Source organism: Homarus americanus, unplaced genomic scaffold (assembly GCF_018991925.1).
Source record: "Homarus americanus isolate GMGI-L3 unplaced genomic scaffold, GMGI_Hamer_2.0 scaffold52337, whole genome shotgun sequence".
Lineage (NCBI taxonomy): Eukaryota > Metazoa > Arthropoda > Malacostraca > Decapoda > Nephropidae > Homarus > Homarus americanus.
Window position 1 is genome coordinate 1,941 of NW_024727571.1, and position 8,249 is coordinate 10,189.

The 8,249-nt window shown below is 42.0% G+C and overlaps 1 long non-coding RNA gene across 1 annotated transcript; it reads left to right on the plus strand.

Annotated features, from left to right (window-relative positions):
• The first annotated feature begins 2,457 nt into the window (after nt 1–2,457).
• Nucleotides 2,458–7,643, plus strand: LOC121865876. The gene is made up of 3 exons (XR_006088846.1): nt 2,458–2,645; nt 5,142–5,807; nt 7,312–7,643. It is a non-coding gene; the product is annotated as an uncharacterized LOC121865876 (long non-coding RNA).
• The last annotated feature ends 606 nt before the right edge of the window (nt 7,644–8,249 follow it).

The window sequence follows — 8,249 nt, forward strand, 5'->3', positions numbered from 1 at the left end:
ATTCATACAAATTACCCGGCCAGAATATAATTTACATTGCTGGACATTAACTTGGCGACTGTATTTCTCTATTTCTCTTAAGTATTAATTGTGTGCATGTACCATCATAAAATTAAGATGTTATTTTTACTACAACATAGTTATGTGTCTTCAAAAAGTGGAGTTTGGGGGTCGGGCTGGTTTCTATTGGAATTAATCCCATATGTTCTGTTGTTCACTTAACGCGGGACCCTCTGGGTTCCATTGTCCGCGTTAAGTGGGGTACAACTGTATTATTATTATTATTATTAGCATTATCATTAATGTGTGTTTTTTAGTGGTAAAAACAGAGTGGAAGATTTTGAGGAATGTCCCGATTGGCCAATATGAGTTATTTCTGAGGATGAGCTATGTATATTTTGTGATGCTGAAATCCCACTTTAGGAGAAGATAAAACCCGGGTTTAGTGTTAGATTTTTCAGTGTTTCTTTTAACTGATAATTTGATTACACACTGCATTACATATACATATACATTTGATTTAGACAGTACCTAAATCAGGAGTTGTTTATTATTTTAACAATAGATAGGATGGTGCTATTGGTGCGGGCTCTTATGGGCTGAATTTTGTTGTAGTGGCGGACTGCGCAAGGTGGTTGGGGGCTGCAGGTGGCAGGAGGTGGCAATGACAAGGGTGGTGCATTATTTGGCTGCCAAACCTTTTCAGTGCTTGATGGTGGAGGTCACTGAGGGATGGCATTTCCAGGGTGGAGAGAGTGTTGATGTAGCCTGAGTATTCTGCACCTAGCATGATTCTGCAGGGTCCTTTCTGTATCTTCTCTAGCCGACATTGTTGGGTGGAGTTGAGAGAAGACGTTAGTTTGGGGAGAATAAAGATAGTCCTCAGCTCTGGCGTGGACACCTATAAGAATGCAATCTCTGAAAATGGAGAGACTGTGAATACTTGTTGAGTACAGCAAATCAGCTTTTGTGTTTTAGTCATCCGCGAGATCTAAAGAGTTGTATTTTCTCTGTGAGTGTAGTTTTGTGGTGACATTAAGGCATCATGTGGATCACACCATTCAGGAAGTAAGTACACTAGTACAGTATATGCTTATTAATGTACGATGTTAGGTTACTAAATTTTCCCTTCCTTCATATCTTTGATTTATATATAAAATTAATGTGTTTTTTATGTTTACTTTTATGTTCCTGCCTCATCAGTCATTGCTCATGCTTCACTATCAACTGTCAATGAAACTTTCAGAACTATAACAACAAGAGATATAGAAGACCGAAAGCAGCATCACTGATGAGGGCCGAGTTAGCTGGTGATTTTTACGAGCCCTTCCGCGGTCACCCAGTAGATGAAGAACATCTAGTCAGTGCTTCTGCAAGCTCATCTTCAAGTACCTGCCTGTGATGCATCAGGGGGAAATGACCAGATTGCCGAGGAGATTGAAATTGAATCAAAGCATGTGCCTCCTGCAGTGCAAATGGCAACTACATATATTTATGACATTGACATAAGGTTATGGTCAGAACATTTGACGACAAAACAATTTATTGATAGGATATTTGTAGGAAATGTTATTTTTATTATTATGACAATTAACAAAAACCCACCAACCCACCCCCTCCAACTACCATCACCACCACCAACCCACCCCCTCCAACCACCATCACCACCACCAACCCACCCCCTCTAACCACCATCACCACCTTCCCCACCACCAACACACCACCCTCCCATCCCCTCCAACCACCATCACCACCACCCTCCCCACCACCAACCCACCCCCATCCCACCACCACCCACACCACCATCACCACCACCTACCCACCCGCCTCCCACCCTTCCAACCACCACCAACCCTTTTCTACTGCTATATGTATTTGAGAACTAATGCATGTGTATTTTCAGCTGTGGTATTGATTGGGTGGAGGACTCTGCGGTGAAATGGACGTCATCAATTACTCAAAAGTAGTAGTTGTTAATAAGTTGTGTGTGTGTGTGAGGAGAATATCATGTCGGAACTGAAACTACATGATTGGATGTTTGTACGTAAAACCAAATTTGATGCACCAACCCACCCCCTCCAACCACCCTCCCCCCCACCAACCCCCCCTCCACCCCCTCTCCCACCACCAACCCACCCCCACCACCAACCCACCACCACCAACCCACCCCACCACCAACCCACCCTCCTACCATGATCACCACCCTCCCCACCACCAACCCAGCCCCTCCAACCACCATCATCACCACCACCAACCCACCCCCTCCTACCATGATCACCACCACCCTCCCCCCCACCAACCCACCCCCTCCAACCACCATCACCACCACCCTCCCCACCACCAACCCACCCCCTCCAACCACCACCCTGTCCACCACCACCTGTCCATCATGGTAGGAGGGGGTGGGTTGGTGGTGGGGAGGGTGGTTGTAGGGGGGTGGGTTGGTGGTGGGGAGGGTGGTTGGAGGCGGTGGGTTGGTGGTGGGGAGGGTGGTGGTGATGGTGGTTGGAGGGGGTGGGTTGGTGCATCAAATTTGGTTTTACGTACAAACATCCACTTGGCTTCTAGAGACGTATCCCCAAGTTTCACTGGGCCGTAAGGCTTATGGTACCTACTTTGCAGCTTAAACAAATATATTAATATGGGTTAGTATTATATTAAGTGTTTCTCTAACGTCTAACCAGTAATTTATTAACGTTTTAAAATTTTTAGGCAAATATACCGCCAAATGAGCCATAACAACCGAGCCGAAACTATAAACCGGTGGCGAGTAACAAGCGTAAACCGCACATCAGTATTTGCGTTATAATTAACCAGTAAGTGAGTGCAATGACGAGATTGGGTGAAATTATTGTATTTATTTTTTTAATTTCACATTTTCCCTCTTGCTTCGAAGCCCAGCCCGCTTTTGGCGGAGCCGGGTGGTCATAACTCAATAGTTACGCATTTCTTCTAACGTTCATCACCAAAATATAACTCTGTGGAATTACGATACAATTTTTTTCACTGGCTTTTAGCCGGGCGAAGCGAGGCATGCTAGGCGAGGCAGGCAAGAAGCCAGACAGGAAGCGAAGCGAGGCGAGTTGAGGTAGGGAGCCGGGCGAGGCAAGGGAGCCGGCGGAGGGCGAGGTTAAGGGGTTTTAGAATATTTGTACAACCAAAAAGCACCAAAACTAAACTAATGTAGTGGACGTCTCCCCTACAAACTGCGTATCGCATTCCAATGTGCCGCCTTCCCTAGCAACCAACCAGATGTTACCGTATCTTAGCAACGGAACCAGTCACCGGCGACTTTCTGGGTTTTCCCAACATGACTCATGGCGGCTGCTGCTGGGTATATAAGCTCTGTCTCTCCATTGAGATTGATTCTGACCATTCTTCTTCAACAAGCAACACCTCCTCCTCCGCCGCTGCCAGGCTCCCTTCGCCTGCCTGGCGATTCTGCCCATCTTCCTGAACAAGCAACACTTCCTCCAGCAAACTCCACGCTGTTAACATTTATTTCAACCAGCAAGCAACAGGCAACATCTTCTCTAACGAAGCTCCTGTATATAAAGACACCGTTAAAATTTATTGGTAAATAAGGCAGTAACCATCTAATTAACCTCTGGAAAATGTTAAAATGTTTGGCTCGCCTGAATATGCATCCCCCAGCTTATTTCAACTAAAGATCAATTTAACCTGAGCCAATCTACGTATTTCAATGTGTTGGCGAATCTTTCTTTTTCAGATCAAGGAATGACTACATATTCAATTACAGTACAAAACCCTCTGTTATTGGTGTGGTGCAGTATGTGGTCATGTCATGGTCACGTTGACTGCTGATCTATTTAACTAATGATTCTTATTAAACTCCACGCCCGCATAACATGAGTGAGTCCGCGACCCCTAGAAGGAGCGTGTTTACCCCCGCGATCTCTCCCTGTAAGCCCCGCCTTTGTGAAGACAGTTATCAATACGTTGTTTATTCCACTCTCTCCTGGGAAGCTCAATCTTGAATTAGTAATTCGCCAGACCTTTGTCAACTGAGGGTCATCTTTGAATGAGTAACAGTTAGTTTGTGATTATTGACATTGCGTGAGTAGCGATCACTGGCAACTCGGGTATATAAACTCAAGATGGCCAGGGAGAGTGTCCCCTGATGCTGATTCCCGGTTGTTTCCAGATCCCATTGTGATTCTTGAATCGCTCTACCATCCAACAACGGCCTCGGATGTATTAGATGTCCAGCCGGGATCATATATGAGAAGATGGCACCGATGCAGCCTGATTAATGTGCCCCATGTAACATGTATGTTAGGGATAATTAGATGGAAATAATTATCCCAGGTTGGGTAGTGGACCCCTGTATATACTAGTGTCATTGTTTACGTATATGTTGAATAATCTACAATGAGTGCCATGTAATGTACCACCAGTAATGTTGTGAGTAAGAGTAAAGAAGAAGGAACTGAGTTTGCACTAAGCCCAGGAGTTGAGCCTGGTAATTATATGATCAATACAATATCTTTTCCCATTGATTGCACGTTAATAAACTTGTTTTTAGAGTATTTTAGGTGTATTCATTTCTCCCACAGTATTTTACCTTTATTTCCACCCAAGTGACGTGATACCAAGATTACCATACTCACGTGCCTAGAACCTCGACCATGCTACCAAAAGAATGTCCATGCTACCCTAGAATAGGTGACAGAACTGAGTAAGAGTAAGAACTAAGAGAAGTAAGTAAGATGAGGGAGGTGTAGAAAAAGAGAGGGAACCGGCCCCCTCACATTGGTGGCAGCCCAAGAACCCGCCCCCTCACAGTCAGTGTGGTGCAGTATGAGGACACAAGTGAAGTGTGGTGCAGTATGTGGGGACAACAGACCACGAGTGAAGCTTCTCACAATACACAACGGTGTTCCTTCAGATCAATTTTAACGTTTTGTATGAGGGTGTGGGTGTGCGTAGCTTGCTATGGTGTCATTTAATGTTTGGTGGATGTTGCTTCCTGTGGTGTCGTTTAATGTTTTGTGAGGGTGCGGGGTGTTGACACTTAAGGGGGCATGAGGGAGGGAAGGTCTAGTCAGCTGTAATAAACCTTGTGTATTAGCAAGTTTAATTTTCATTGTACGTAAATTACAACTTTAAACACGTTGCAGGTAACTGCTGATGTACGTGAAGGCCAATGGAGAAGTGACAGAACCTTGAGCAAGATTTAACAGCATGTTACTTCAGCCTCATCAGTTAAGTTACTTGTACAGTATATCTTAGCTAGTATCTTTATCCAATAAACCACTCGACAATGCTCCTACACTGGGCAGTGGAGGGTGTGTGTGTGGGGGGTGGGGGCGCCTAATAGGTCTGTGTGTAGACCTAGTGATCAGTGTGTGGGGCCTGGCGGACACTCTTGGAGGACTGTGTTGGAGGGCTATGGAGGACGATCTGTAGACAGACTGATATTAGAGTAAAATTAATATTAGCTGTAGTGACAGTATAAATATACAGAACTGTATGCCTATTGATTATTAGTGAAAATTAGTAGTAGTAGTAAACATAGTAAATTAAGCAAGTTGTTGTGGGTGGGTTTCAACTAACTTTACTAACCATAACCTAACCTAAGATAAACTATTCCAACTTACGTTAACTGATCATAAATTCATCATGTTGTCTAGTGGTAGATGGATATTGTATGTTTAACATTCATTCAACATAAATGGCAACTTTAAACATGTTGCAGGTGACAGCTGATGTGTGTGAAGGCCAATGGAGAAGTGACAGAACCTTGAGCAACATTTAACACCCAGCATGTTACTTCAGCCTCATGAGTTAAGTTACTTATATATATCTTGGCTATTATGGTCATCCCATAAACTACTCAACACCGTGAAGGGTGTGTGTGGGGCCTGGCTGACTGTGTGAAGGAGGGCTCGTGAGTACTTAGTGGACAGATTGGTCTTCGAGTAAATTTAATATTAGTTGTAGTGACAGTATAAATATACAGGAGTAGTATATATAGGATATAGTAGTGGTAGTAGTAGTAGTATAGTAGTTAATACAGCAAGTAAAGCAAGTTGTTGTGGGTGGGTTCCAACTAATTTTACTAACCTAACTTAACCAGCCTAAGTTAATTAAACATAATAATATTTCACAGTATACAGTAATGTACAATCTTTGTCGTCAGTAATGAGTACAAATAATTTGTAACTGCAAAGATTTTTTTCAAGAGTTAAGTAAGAACTAACAATTGATTTACAGACATTGAGTGGGCAGTGTTCATCTCTGAGTGTCACCAGAGTTGAGGGGTGCAGTATAGTCTGCATTTACGCGGTCAATTGAACCCATGGAGGTCCGCATAAACGAAATAACAGAACATATGGGATTAATTGAAATAGAGACTGGGCTGACCCCCAAACTCCGACACAATACTTACGTTGTAGTAAAAATAACATCTTAATTTTATGATGGCTGGGCACACGGGGATGGGGGGTTGGTTCCGAGGCAGAGGGCAGATTATTGGCACTTGCCTGTATTACTATCCACCACAGAGGCTTGGAGGGTCTTTTTGTCAAACCCCTCACAGTCCATATCCTCACTCTTTGCGAGGGTAACCTTAATTGTAAACTAATTAGAAAGAGTTTTAGTTCGGAATCAATTTGTGACAACTGAACTTATTGATATAACACAAGTTTTGTGTTAAATTTTTCAGTGTGGTATTTTCAAATAATTTTTTAACTGAGAATTTTATTACGTACTGCATTCCAATTTCTTAGTGTAGACTGATATGCATTGTTAGTAAAGAAGATATATGTATTTGAGAACTAATTCCGGTGTTGAGGACTCTGTGGTGATATGGACATCTATAACAAGGCAATCTCTGAAAATGGATTGTTGGAAATACCACCAACATATGAACCAGCACAGAAACCGTGAATAAAAAATGGAAAAGTCAAAGAACACATGTCATCACAAAAATTGTGACCATGTCCCAGGTTGCTGATCTGACTTTCTACCTCATTTACACACAATTGCAGGGTCTCAACATATATTGTTTCTCAATCTTGATTTTTTTTTAATTTTTGCATTTATTTACGGTTCTTTATTACTACAGTATTACCCCGCCTAACGCGGTTTCACTTAACACGTTTTACCATATACGCGGTGCCTCGCCAGAGCTGAACTTTCACTTAACGAGGATTTTTTCCACATATACGCGGTGAGTGTCCGGCTCGAGACGCTACTTTTAGATTTGCCCCACCCGCCACCCTGCATTGGTGATGAAAGCATTATAAAAGCCAATGCTGTTGCATTAATTTCTTCTGTTTCTTTCAGAACTATAACAACAACAGATATAGAAGACCGGAAGCATCATCAATGATGAGGGCCTAGTTAGCTTCTCTAAGCTCATCTTCAAGTACCTGCATGTGATGCATCAGAGGGAAATGACCAGATTGCCGAGGAGATTGAAATTGAATCAAAGCATGTGCCTCCTGCAGTGCAAATGGCAACTACCGTATATCGCGGCCTATAAGGCCCCCCGAAATTTCCATTTAAAAAGTAGCTTTTGAGCTCTATTTGCTGTATAAGACCAGAACCCCAAATGTGACAATTACCCACTGACTCAGTAGTCCTTTACACACCCTCCTTGGTTTTTTAAAATAAGGCCAATTCACTTCAAGTAATGTCATCAAATATTACCCGCTGGTGTAGTGTAAACACTGAAGCGTCTGCTATTTACCGGTAACTGGAACTAATGTCGGTGCCGAGTAAAATTTTTCCATTTACTTGAAATAGATTTACCGATTTATTTGTTTATTTATTTATTTATAATATACTGTAACACACTGCAAGTATTTTCTTTCATTTATACGCTTGCTTCGCACCTGAATATACTATGTACAAAAAATGAATGTTCAATGAATTATTTATGGTGCATTAGGGTACTGGCCACCTCAGACACAAAGACGGGCTATAAATAGCCTTGTTATCTACCCCTACATCTTACCCTGAGCCAGAGGGAAGTGTCTTGGTAAATAACATTTGTTTGCTTATTTTCCATTTACTTGAAATAGATTTACCGAATTATTTGTTTATTTATAATATACTGTAATATATTAAACACACTGTAATTATTTTCTTTAATTTATAAACTGTTTTGCGACAAAGGAATGTTCTCCGGTACTTACTACATACATTTATTACACAAACATATTTATATATACCTGTATATATATATGTATATATATATATATATATATATATATATATAT